Raw genomic sequence first — 12624 nt, forward strand, 5'->3', positions numbered from 1 at the left:
TTTTGATCAATCCAGTATTGCTAGTTTTCTTTCCAGAAAATGAATGGGAAGATCATTATAATGTACTGAGCAGCAAAATGTAGTAGCAGGCATGTCACATAAAGCTAGAGGACAAACTTAGAAGTGCTCAGAATGCTCTTTCTTTAGGCAGAAAGGTATTACTGTGTCTTGAAAGATAATACCTGCATCTGTCCAGGTCCTGATTCTGATTTCCAGAGGAGCCAATGGCAAAGTTCTCATTTATCCAAGTGGAAACAATTCAATAATCTTCAGTATCTACAGTTTATCTTAAATGTCAGGGGGTGTTATGAAGCACAACATGAGCATAAGCAGAAGTGGGGAAGATGAAGCAAAGCTTTTAACATGAGGTTAATATGTTAACCATGAGCATGAAAACATTAGTTCTAAATTTCAACAGTTTCACTGGAAAGTGCTCTCAAGACTGAAAGATGAAGCTGCTTAAACAGGAAAAGAACTGATTCTACAAGATGCAGAAATGTAATTACTCATTTCCTGAAAGTCTTTATGTAATTAATAAATATTTTCTATAAGCTAAAAGCACTTAGGACATTGACAAATTTTATCATCTCTTTTTTTAGGTTCATAAATAGAAAACACAGTAGTTGACAAAATCACAGCGTGGACTGTCCAGTTGGCAGCAGCCTTCTGCAGCTTGGACTCTCCATCTCCTACCCATGAAGCTCCAGACTAAACATATTTTATGACACTCCTTTATTAAGACCATGTGTGTTGTAATTGCTACTACACATGGGAAATTTGAAGCAAAGCCTAGTTTTTAGCTTCTACAAGCAGGATAGACAAAAATCAGCATAACAAAGTCAGAGATGTGAAGAATAATCCATAGAAAAGCCACTAGTTTCCCTTTGCTAAACAAACAGTAGGTTCACAAGCCTGTACTTCAATATGGAAGGGGGAAAAAATAAATTGCATTTCTGTGTCTCACCAAATTAAACTACTACAGATAAGAACATTTGCTGAGAAACAAGTGCAAAGCATAAGGAAGCCTATTGTAGCTATCCCAACTCCTACTATTTTCTAACACTAAAGTATGCTAAAGTGCTTGTTGCATTCTTTTAAACCTCACTTCTGCAGCCTGTGATTCTCCCACAGTGTTTCCTGATCTTAAATGTAATTCGAAATTCACTTTGGTTTCCTTCTGAAATGAGAAATACTCATGCCTCAGGGCCCAAGGAATGTTTTCACTTCATCTTGATGTTACATCACATCTATTGTAGATTTTCACATTACAAAAACACTAATTAAAAAGAAGAATTATTAGAGTGTAAAAATGCCAATTCCCCCACAATTTCCTTAACAGGTAATACAAGTATTTTACTGCTATAGTTGCCTGTTGCTGTTCCTATTGTTTTATTTTTGGCCTAGAGCAAGAAGCTGATTATTTTGAAAGTGAATCCCTGCTAGTCAGGGACATAAACCCTTGGGGTGCCTCCTGTCTGATTTAAATTCAGCACCTTATTTTGATGGCAGAGACAAGGATGAGCCCCTCTGAGATTTTCCCACCAACAGGAGAGGTGTGCAAAGACTTCACCCTGGATGTCAACACCAATTCACAGGGTGAGCCAGCTCAAGGTGGTAACAACTGAATCCTGACCTTTCACTAGCATGCTTTGGCAGCCTGCAGAAACCTAAATGCATCCAGCCTGGAAAAATAACTACTGCAAAGCTGCATCCCATGAGAAGGTATTTGCACTCTGCTTTCTTCCTCAGGAATAACAGAATATGTCCACAAGCTTGTACAGAACTCATTATTACCATTTTTACATTATTAAAAAAATAATCAATTGAGCACAGATTTAAGCAAGAAAATTATGTAGGAAGTTCAATAAAGATGTTTCCCTATCTAAGCTGAACAGCAAAGCTGCACTGAGTGCTTTGAAGGAAGGGTATGCAGGGGGCAACAGCATATGCTCACAGTTGGCTTTTTCAGCATCTCTGTCTTAAGTGTGGCAGTGTAGACCAAGAAAGCATTATACAGAGCTCAACCTTGGGGCTTTTGTTTGCCAAAGTATTCACAGTTCCTGTGGAGCACTGTGCAATTCCTTACCAGGAATTTAGCAGATACAACCAATGCTGCCAGATTTGGAACCCTAAAACAATTCAGAAGTTAGATAATAAATTGCATTCCTTCCACATTCTCCACACTTTCTTGATGTTACATGCATTTCAAAGATCCCCTCTTGACATTTACCTGATAGTACTGCACAAGAACACTGCTGTGATCTACTGTCAAAAGCATTTCCGAGCAGACAGGGCCAACATAAAACATATCATATTCCATCTAAGCATAGATGCACCTTCAGAAAAATACTGCTCTTCTGTTCAACAATTCCCAAAGTCATCAGCAAATCAACAGCTTAAGAAGCCTTTCCTGGAAGCAACATTGCTGACCTTGGTTTAAGTCAGTAGGTTTTAGTCAACTGAGGGCAGACCTGTGCCCAGCATCCTACTGGTGCTGGAGCATGGATTCCAACCATTCCCTGGGCTCTGTCAGAACCGCTGCACCCTGTGTAGCCACCCCTGCAAGCACCAGAGCTCACTCCCAAAGGAAACCACTCACTGCCACAAGTTTCCTCCTCCTCTGCTTGCCACCACCTGCACCCAACCATCACATTTCCCCTGCGGAGAAACCCAGGCTGTTACTCACCTGTGGGCAAAGCAGCTCCAGGCCAGCCAAAGCTCCCTGACACCCCACAGCTCGCTCACTACCTGCTTCCCTTGTTATCACCTCTCTCCCACCTGCACCCCTCCGGCAGGGCCCATCTGACTCTGTGTGGGGCAGGTGTGCATGGCTTCTCTCCTCAGCTGGCCTCCAGCATTCCCCACACATGGCAATTCCTGCAGCCCTGGACTGTTGCTGTTGGATGAGCTGTTATGGCTGCTCTGCACATTTGCAGATGCTACACGATCAAATACTAAATCCTGCTGTGCTTTCCTTCTTCTTCAGAAGATAAAATGTTGCAGCATAAAGTATAAATAACATTTATCCTATTTAAGATGTGACAGATCTCCTATGCTATGCTATTTTATTATATCTAAAATGAATTTGCAGATGATGATATATATTTGCTGCTGACCCTGAATGTTTTATCTTAAAATGTCTTTCTACAATGCCTTCATAATATATTAATATGACTATCTCAGCTTCTAGAAAACTAAAATATTACCTCATGGTCTTTTATGTGCTCTAATTTTTTCTTGGATATTAAAAAAAATATATTACAGCTATATCAGATAATTAACATTGAAAATGAGCCAGAGTCTCTAAAGTACCATTAAAAAATATCTGAAAGTCTTTGTCCTTTTGGAGATGTTTGGTTCTCAGATAATAACTTGCTTCCAGGTTTATACAGAAAGTTAAGAGGTCTTCCCACTTGCTCCATGGCTGCTCTCATAAGCTGCAGCCCAGCAGGAGAGTGTGCCCTGGGGTGACAGCCATTGCTGCAGCTGACAGAGAATTAGTGTCAGCCCAAGCAGTGATCTGACCCGTGAAGTTGCAGGACACGGTGTTTTGTTTCCAACTAAGCTCGGGTTCTCTGGTCAGATGCCCTAAGGTGAGAACAAAGGCCAAAAGACCTGTCATGTTCTTTACCAGACTAAGTCTAGAAACTGCATTTTGTCCTAATACATGGAATATTGCCAAACTACATTACTAATAAACCCAAGGGTTGTTTTTCCTGTACTTGTCACTTGTAGTCCTTCAGCTCCCCAGGTGCTCTGTGGGTTGTGGTCTTTTGCTCAGGATAATTTCAGCACTTTTCTCTCCTGCCAAAGCCCCACAGTTGCCCACTCACCTTTAGGTTCAACTGAACTGCAGGAGTTGATGTCTAGTCCAGTAAGCCATGACTGTGTTAGGATGGGCTGGGTGCCAGTGGAATGCAGCCTGTGGACTGTCCTTGGACACCTTCCCACTTGTTCTGAGCCTGTGGGACCTAAGAGGGTCCTTTCAGACACATTTGCAACTGTGGCAGGGTCTGCACCATTGTGTTGCCCTTCTCCCAATATTAATGTTCCTTCTGTCACTAATATTGACCATTTGATGTGTGCGATTAAGCCTTGGAAGGTGCTTTTGCAGTGTGGTAAGTGATGGAGAGCCCAAGTACAACTCACTTCTATTTACCCAGAACTGGCAGCTGAGAACAGCAGGAGGCAATTCTTGTCTCAGCAATCTCAGCCCAGCACCACTTGCTGCTTTCCAGGGAGCCATTTCTGCCTAAAGAATGAAGTCTAATCAAGGACCAAGGCAAAGAGCACAAGATCCAGCTGCTTGCAGAGTTTGTGCTCCCTCGAGTAATGCCTCTGCTCAGAGCCTTGCAAACCCAAGCTAACAGCACACAGCATTTCATTCTGAAGCTGAACAAAAAGACCAGCACAGAAAGCTGTTTGTGTGCTTTGGTTTTCTGCAGACAACAGGAATCTCCAATATTTGAGATTCAAAATCAATGAATACACATATAACATTAGTGGCTGTAGTTTTAAAAGCCCTCACGGAAGACTCAGCTCAAATTGCTTAAGTGCAGGAAATCAGCAAACAATAATTTCCTGTCATTTAAATTACAAGAGTTGTGCAATTGATCTTGGGAAAGTTAGGAATGTGCTGAGATAACAATTATCCACTTGCAATCACGGAATCACCAAATTAATTAGGTTGGAAAAGACCTCTGGGATCATCAAGTCCAACCTTTGACCTTGTCAACCAGACCATGGCACTGAGTGAGTTGTTTGAATGTGTGAGTGGTGATTGCACCACCTCCCTGGGCAGCCCGTTCCAATGTTTAACAACACTTTCTGTGAAGAAATTCTTCCTGATGTCCAACCTGAACTATTCCTGGCACAGCTTGAGGCTATTTCTTCTTGTCCTGTTGCCTGGGAGAAGAGACTGACCCCCATCTGGCCACAACCTCCTGTGAGGGAGTTTTAGAGAGCGATAAGGTCCCCCCTGAGCCCCCTTTTCTCCAAGAGAAACACCCTCAGCTCCCTCAGCTGCCTCTCACAGCGCTTGTGCTCACTCAGACCCTTCCCAGCTCCACTGCCCTTCTCTGGACACACTGCAGCACCTCAGTGTTTTTGTTGTAGTGAGGGGCTCTGAGCTGGACACAGCACTCGAGGTGTGGCCTCACCAGTGCTGAGTGCAGGGGGACAATCCCTGCCCTGCTCCTGCTGGCCACATTATTGCTGATCCAGGCCAGGATGCCACTGGCCTTCTTGGCCACCTGGGCACAGCTGGGATCATGTTCAGCTGGCTGCAGACCAATTGTTACTATATGAACAATCAAACATTTTACCTTGCTTCTAAGAGCCCAATCTGAAAATAGTTTTTCCAAACTCAGCTTTCACATATCCTGAGACCTCTGTTGCCATCTTAACTGGAAATTTATGGAACGCTGGATCAACTGTTTGCTGATACAGTCGCACTCTGCAGGGAAGAGGAAACCAATATCATGCATGACTGACTGAAGGAATACCTTTTAGAGGTGTGGAAGATGAAGTAGAAGTGCATGAGGTGGAACTCCCAGGTCTACTGTATACTGCAGCATATTCTGAGGTGTTGGAATTGCGTGCTGCCAGTTCAGATTGTTCCTGAGATCTGGTTGCATCAGACACCGTCATCACCATTCTTATTTCTGCCATGGAAAGGGAAGTCTGTAATTTCACTCTTGCATTTTAATAGCCACCATGAAATATTTCATCATGGCTGAAATGGTGAAAGTTGTTTCTCCATCTGTGCCTGTAAGCCACAAAAGCACTAGTTTTTCATATGAATAAATCTGAGTTCTATAACACTTTGAAGATCCAGAAAGTTTGTAAAATTCTCTGCTTTTACTAATGTCACTACTCCAAATATTTGGATTCCAGATTTATCCCATTGTGTCTTTATTAGTATAAGAGTAGCTTTTGACCAGATGGTCTTAATTTTGTGCTTCTAAATATTACAGAACTTGCACTGTCAGGAGAAAAGGTCCTTCTGTCACTTGTCCTTTTTACACAGAGAACACTCAGTTATGTGATACATAAACTACATCACTGGCCAGCTGAAAGAACTAACACAGTATTTATCTGGTTTCAGATCCATCCAGCTGATGATATGATAGCTCAGGTATTAAATTGCCTTTGTGATTTCAATTACCTACTTTTATATGCCTGGAAAGTAAAGTTATCAGCATAAAACTAATAAAGCAGGGAATTCTATAAAAGTGGCAAGTGAGTTACTGCAATTGCTTTAGGCAGTGTAACCTACTTCTGCATAGTCACAGATGGGGAAGGTTTACTTGTTGCCTAAAATTTATGTGCGCAGAAAGAAAAGCAAGACACAAAAGCAATCCTGTTTCCTCTATAAATTCATCTTTTCCTTCTCCCCATTGCTGTCCTGTCCCCCATCCTCCACCTCCCCAGCAGCCAAAAAATCAAATTTATTGCTTTTAAAGGCGAGGGATGAAATGGGACTATACTGTAAAGTGAAGGAGAAGGTAAGGTGAAGGAGGAGGTTATTAACTAAAATTATATCACAGCTTAGGGGATAAGAGTAACTGTCTAAAGATGTAATGAATTTCAGAAACCCCAAATGCAGCTGTTTTAAATTATATTTTTTATATTTGATTGATCAGGCAAATGTGTTACTTTAGAGATAAGGCAAAAGTTATCATGCTGAGAGATGGTTTCTGGTCACACTGTCATCTGGTTAAAAAGATGCAGCACCCAAGGGCTCTGCTTGTTTATTAAAAGCATCTGTTTTATTTCCAGAAGAAAAATTTAAAATCATTGCTTCAAAAAGAGTGTGACAGAGCTGGAAAGACAGATTTAGTTAAAGTCTGTGACATTACAGGGACCCTGACCCTTCTCCATCCTGCATATGATTGTCAGCCACACCAGAGGCCTGACAATTTCAGCTTAACTCCTGTACTGCCCAAGAGGTACTAACTGGAGTATGTCAGCGTGTGGTTCACATATGTGGGTTTAACTTCTGCTGAGGATCCTGATGTCTCTGTGAAAGGGGTAAAAGCCAGCCCGAAGCAGTGGAGGAGCCCCAGCTCCCTGAGCCAAGGTGCCTCAGCAGGATGCAGCACCTGAGCCGGGTGGGTTGAAGCTCGTCTGGGTGTGTTTGAGATGGGCCCGCTGCCCCAAAGCAGAGCTGTGGACAGCGGGGGTGACAGCATCTCTAACACCAGGCCTGATGCTGCAAGTCTGATGCTGTGTCTCCCTGACCAATTTACAGCAGAGGCTGAAGCCCCCCTAGAGCAGCTGCTGCTTGGAAGGATGTGTTTGCTGCACCCTGGGAGCTGCAGTCCCGCGGTGCAGGGCCCAATGCACGTGCTCCAGGAGGCCATTGCACAGGAGAGGGATTGGAAGCAGCAGAGCTGCCGCAACTCTAGCATGGGGGTCACCAGGGAAATCCCAGGCTGGGGCACACTAACCTGCATAAACTGCTTCCTGGGCTTGGACAAGGCCCCTCACCAAGAAAAAATCCCTGCTCAGGCCTTATCTCTGTGGTGCCAAGTAATAAGAGGCAACAGGGAAAAAGGGATGGACAGGATGTTCTACCTCAACACTAGAAAAACTTCTTTACTGAGCACTGAGCACTGGAATAGACTGCCCAGAGAGGGTGTGGAGTCTCCCTCACTGGAGATATTTAAGAACTGTCTGGACACAATCCTGTGCCGTGTGCTCTGAGATGACCCTGCTTGAGCAGGGAGGTGGGAGCAGATGACCCACTGTGGTCTCTTCATGACCCATTCTGTGACTCTGTGATTCTGTCTTTGCTTGAACTGACAGAGGGGAGAGAGCCCTTATGCTGTGCAATTGTGGCTTCATAATGCCACTGCCTTTAGATCCCAGTATGCCAAATGCAGAGGGGAGTGATGGTGAAGCACCTATGTTCAGACGTGTTTCATTTCACCTGTCACTCACAGAACCAGAAGACAGAATACAGTGAAAAGAGTATTTGAGGATTGAGTTCACTTTCTTTTCAGCAGCATACTGACTTCTTTTAATGTTTGCAAAGTTTTTGGGCTATAAAAGACGTATATGGCTGAGAGGTTTTTCTCGGTCTGTAGTCACTGTCACAAAGGAATTCCTCCAGACTCCCTTTCCTTTCTTCCTTAGCTCCTCAGAGACCTCTGCTGCTGTCCCTGGCAGTGGACCAAGGGGAAACAGCTTCAGTTGAAGCTCCCCTTGTAGCAACAAAGCACCATTGATCAGCCACATCTGTCAGTGCCAGATTTTTGAAGCTGGCACTCTTTTAATGCCTGGCTTCTCTCTGTATTTAAGGTTCAGGTATGCCATGTAAAGAACTCCCCTCTAGAGCAATTTTCTTTATTTCATCCTACTGAAAAGAAAATCTCCTGCAGCTGACTACCCCTGAAAACATCAGTTCAGATCCGTCTCAGGCCTGGCATGGGAGGTCCTGGGGTCCTATTCCTACCCTCCAGTGAGCTGCCACTGGCAGGTGCAGAGCATTGGGAACACCAGCCTGGAGACATCCAGGCTGGGATTAGAGGCCCTGGGTTGTGGTCAGCTGCACTGGTACTTTTTCAGGGCAGTCCCTTTAAGTAAACCAGAGGTATTTTGTATTTATACCTAGGTACTTACTGGGCTGTTGCATTGAAAGATCCTAATATTGCTTTCACCCCTGTGGGATATTGATTTTAAGAAAATACTCTATGCTTCATTTCTCAGGGTTGCAACATAACTTAATAGCTCATATACTTAGGGATCCACTCCCATTAATGTCTAGCTTACATTCTCACTCTTTCACAACACCAAAATATCAGTGGCTTTAGCCTTTTCGAAAGAATTTCCTCTGAGAGCACACAGGGAAAAAAAGAAGGCAAAAATAAGCTTTTATTTAAATAACACCATCCAGGTATTACCTTTGAGCATGAAGGAAGAGTTATAGAAAGGCCCTTCCACTTACCTTTTCTTTGAGCAGGCTAAAAGCCCCATTTTTTCCTTGATGATTGACCTTTGTTTGTTTAGTGTGGCACTTATTCCCTTCTTCTTCACAAATTTAGCAAGCATGAATGTTTGCTATAGTTGACATCAGTGGAATTTTATCAGCAGAAAAGTAGACACAAATGTAAGTACTACTGACAGAAGAGGCAGTGTCTGAAAGAAAAAAATACGCATTTTCTGTTACTGAAATGAAGGAAATTAAACTTATACGTGTCTGTTTGTAGCTATATTCCTTTGAAGCACTACAAAACCCCATGAAAATCTAGATGTTAGAGACTGTATAATCACTTAGAAAGTTAATGTGCATAAACATACATAAAATGATTGTTTGCTTTTTTCCTGCACAGCCTTTTTACTGTATTACTGTATAAATCAGATCCACTTTATTTTCACTTGCTTAGCTTTGTACTCTTTTTAAAGCATCTCAATGAATGAATACATATTTCTAGATCCTTACAGCCTTAAACCTGAAATTTATTACTGTATTTTCACAGCAAAAAAGGCCTTCCAGACATTTTTCTATGAAACATATTACTGGAGACAGAACTGGGGGATTTAATGGCTCAAAATATGATTTCCAGTCTGGGAGGTGTGTGACAAATCTGAGTGAAAATGTCATGTCACAGAAGAGTAGAGAGTCTCAACAGGAGAACTGGAAACTCTCTAGCCCTGTCCTGTTGTGGTGACAGCTGGGATAATGATGGACACAGCTTCCTGAAGATTGGAATATTTTCTTTCTTGCTCCTGCTGGTATCCAAGAGCCTATGGACATGGTTGGGCAGTATGGATGAGATAGGCACAAGTCACAGCCATGCAGAAACCAGGCGAAAAAAAATCACCCTGATCATTGGAAGCGCATGGATGCAGTGAGGCTTCAAAGCTGGGCTACAGCATGCTCTGCTGGCAGCGCATCCCTGCGTGCCTCAGAAAGGCTGATCCTTCAACATGGGGATGGAAAATGATCTCTCCCCTGCCAAATGCAGTGCTGCTTTAGAGAGAGCAGGACAAACCAGAAAGGGTGGTAATGGAGGTCCTGCCTTAGGATTGTGCTCTGAATGTAGCAACATCACAGGAGAAAAAGCACAGGCAGGTTAGGGAAGTGCTGCAGGGCAGAGAAGAGTCATGCATTTACCAACTTTTTATTCTAATTGATCAGGGATCTCTTAGATAGCAAAGCCCTGGTTGCGTGTGCTGTATGTCGTACACTCAGAGAGATGTTTTGCAGGCACACAACACTTCTTGTTGCAGCAATGCCTTTGGCTGTAGTCACATGTGGGACTGGTTCTGGATGTTCAGAAGGGGACAAAGTATCACCTCCCTCCATGAAAGACAGACAGCCTGATAGGTTTTTCTTTCTGCTCTTACATCAGTTATGGCTTTCTCTTTTGGCCCCTATTTGCATTTTACCCAAACACCGTGCACATGCACATTCTGCCCTCAGGGACCACAGAGGTTATAAGCACAGGTGGTGCTGGGGAGAAGGGACCCCACAGTGTCCAAAAGTGGTCAGTCCAACTTCCGGAAAGGGACTTCAGTGAGAATATGTGTCACAGTGCTCCTTGCCAATGGCACAATGGCACTGCCTGTAATGTAGATGGGCACTGAGCTAAGACCGACAAAATACAAGTCATACAGGCCTGAACAGTGATGCTAATGACTTCTGATTGCCACTGACTCAAGCTGCAGCTGTATTTTATTAACACTGTACAGAGTGAGTAGAATTCCAGATGGAATACAAAGTACCTTTTCTCTTGTTTGACCTGTAATTGCAAAAGCTTAAATTGTACTTGTAGCTATTTTATGATTGATTTTAAACAGTGCATTTGCTATAGTGGACCATTGGAATTGGGAATGGAAACATCACACAGAACTGGTCTATGATCTCTATGATGCAAATAAAAATAGTGCCATGAGTGAAGAAATAAATATTCCTTTCCATTTTGTCTTTCCATTTTTATTGCTTCCCCAGGTCAATTGAAACGAAATTGTCCTTCACAGGTCAAGCTATGGCTGCTTTGCTGACAGGAAAAAAGACAGTGCTTTAGATCATTAGAGCCCTGGAGATGCTATAGCAATCCAAATGATTTGCATTTCTGAAGGAAAAGCTTTTATTTCTGAACTGTTCACCTCTTATTGATCTAAAAATGTGCCTTTTTTTCCCTCATGAAAATGCCTGTCCTCAGAATTGAAAAAATAAGACATTTTCCTAGCCTTGATGTGCCACCTCTCCATCAGCTCCTCCATCCCTGAGGAGCTGCCCACGGCACTTTGAGTGCAAGTGATGATCATGGAGGAAATGAGTACTTTGGGCAGTGGAGCTGCACTAGGACCCAGTGGATAAAGAGGAGGGAAAGGAGGTGGAAGACTCAGCTCCGGCTCAGGGACCAGACAGGCCATTTCCCGTCACAGGAAGGAGGCTGCTCTTATTCTGTCAGCTCCAGAGCCCAGGAGCTTTTCATGAACTGGCTGCTGGCAGGCGAAACTGTGCACCCTCCACAGAGTTTAAGTCTGAAGTGGATGTTTAGATGAGACTCTCTCACATCCCTATCAGACAGGGGACACACTCCCTTGACTCCCTCCTCAGTGCTGCTGACACAGTGCCATTTTGGGACATGATGGGGACAGAGCAGATGCTCATACTTTGAACAAGAACAGCAGATATTGGACTGGTGGCACCTGTAGGGGATACACCTCTACTGCATTTTCTTACCTGAATCATCTGGGCATCATATTTTGCTTTCCTGCTAGGTTCCCTTTTGTCCAAGAGGAAGGCATCCTTGCCTCTGGGCAGAGGGTGGCTGAGGCTGGGTGCTGCCTTTGAGAAGGCTTCTCTTCCCTGGGAAGCTTTATATGGCTCTTATTTTTATATGGCTCCTATTTTCAGCCCTTTATATGGCTCTTATTTTCAGCCCTTGTGGTGGCTGTCACTGGTGCTGCCAAGAGAGGCCAGGGCCATGACTCAGGGAGTGTGGGCCTGTGGAGTTCAAGTCAGGCTCAGGAGAAAAATGAGAGCGCATGAAAAAAGTATGTGGCAAAAGTTAATGGAAAATAATGCCTCATTGCTCACAGAGAGGTTATTACATTTCTAAGGCATTTATGAGAAATAAAATGCATCTACAACTGGAGAAAGAGCTTACCCCACACCTGCCATGTTCCCCTCCCCACCTTCCAGCAATCCTCTCACTTATTAGCATTTCAACACCACTTTTCTTTGAAGTACAAACTGTATTTTACTAATATTACTTCCATTCATGCTGTGGAAATGAAACTTATGACAGTGTTGATTTCTCAGATCTCCTCAGAGTCTTTGAAATTTGCATTAGATTATTCTAATCACTTAGCCTCATTGTATATATTTACACAAGTACTTTTGATGTTTAAACAGATCAGGCTGCAATGAGATATGCAGGGAGAAATATATACCCCTAAGGAAAGGAATGCTCTTTTTTCTCAGACCACATCTTCAGCTTGAAGTTCTCAGATAAAACAGTGGGTCAGTGCCTTTGGGACCTGAGGGAATGTTAGAGTGAGAAGATGGAGGGATTGGCTCTGCCTTCAGCAGCAGACAGCAGAGATGGATCAGGGCTGAGTTCCTACAAGTAAGAGGAAGGTGGTGAAGATTCATCCTCCCGCACC

Source organism: Passer domesticus, chromosome 4 (genome assembly GCF_036417665.1).
Source record: "Passer domesticus isolate bPasDom1 chromosome 4, bPasDom1.hap1, whole genome shotgun sequence".
Classification (NCBI taxonomy): Eukaryota; Metazoa; Chordata; class Aves; order Passeriformes; family Passeridae; genus Passer; species Passer domesticus.